The 979-nt window shown below is 49.2% G+C and overlaps 1 pseudogene; it reads left to right on the top strand.

Annotated features, from left to right (window-relative positions):
- The first annotated feature begins 603 nt into the window (after window positions 1–603).
- LOC138219236 (5S ribosomal RNA) lies at window positions 604–722 on the top strand (annotated as a pseudogene).
- Window positions 723–979: the final 257 nt, after the last annotated feature.

Here is a 979-nt window from a genome sequence, read left to right as displayed (position 1 = left end):
CTGGGCCGTCCTGCCCTGGAATTCTCCGTTGAATTCCCTTTAGAAAAGACCACCAAATAGTCTCTCAGGCCTTCTGTGTTGCCTGTTTTTACCTGGAGGAACTTCAGCTCGTTCATTGGCTGAAAGTTCCATGGGCATCAGTGTCCCACGTGGGTTACTCGGCCCTACCAGTCCCCGATTGGTTGATCAAGATGAGATATGAGTCACTTACTCCTGACACACCCTAGACAGATAGGCGCCAATGGATGACCATTGATAATGATAGCCAGGCTTAGCTAAGTGCATCCCCATTTGGGAGCTGTCCCTTAACAAAAGAAAACATCTTTAAATCAGCCTGCATGAATAGTTTCTCTGTGGCTGCACCACAGAGATGAACAGAGAGATGGGGCCTCATTTGGAAAAGCACAGCAACACTTAATTCTGTCTTATTAACAAGCATTGCCGCTACAAGTGAAAGACTGAAGTGAAATAGAGCGGGGACGAAGGCAGTGAAGAGAGAGAACGTGGGAAGAAGAGAAAAACGCAAGGGGAAAAAAGAAGCGTCGTAAAAGAGGTGACGGAGCTGTCCTCTCTATAAGAAAGGTGCCATTGAACCCTGCACTCACTTATGGCCACACCCACTTGAGCATGCCTGGTCTTGCCTGATCTTGGAAGCTAAGCAGGGATGGGCCTGGTTAGTACTTGGATGGGAGACTGCCTGGGAATACCAGGTGCTGTAAGCTTTAAAGCACAGGAGGTGCCCTATCCCCGCTCGCTCGCTCATTCCCCTGTTCACACGTGCAGTGCGGCTTTTCCGTCTGTTTATTTGTCAGCTTTGGCGAGACACGGGTGCTTGTGTATTAGCGTGAGCGTTTTTTATTCTGATCATGAACAGTTTTACAAGTCTGCAAAGGATCGAGGAAAGGTTTATCGCCAGCTGAAAAGAGACACAGCGCTTCGGCTGTGGAGACTTGTTCGGCTGGCGTTCTGGGAGTCGCGT

This window comes from Lepisosteus oculatus, chromosome 14, assembly GCF_040954835.1.
Source record: "Lepisosteus oculatus isolate fLepOcu1 chromosome 14, fLepOcu1.hap2, whole genome shotgun sequence".
Taxonomy (NCBI): Eukaryota; Metazoa; Chordata; class Actinopteri; order Semionotiformes; family Lepisosteidae; genus Lepisosteus; species Lepisosteus oculatus.
Note: the sequence above shows the minus strand (reverse complement) of the source record. Positions and strands in the feature narration are given on the sequence as shown.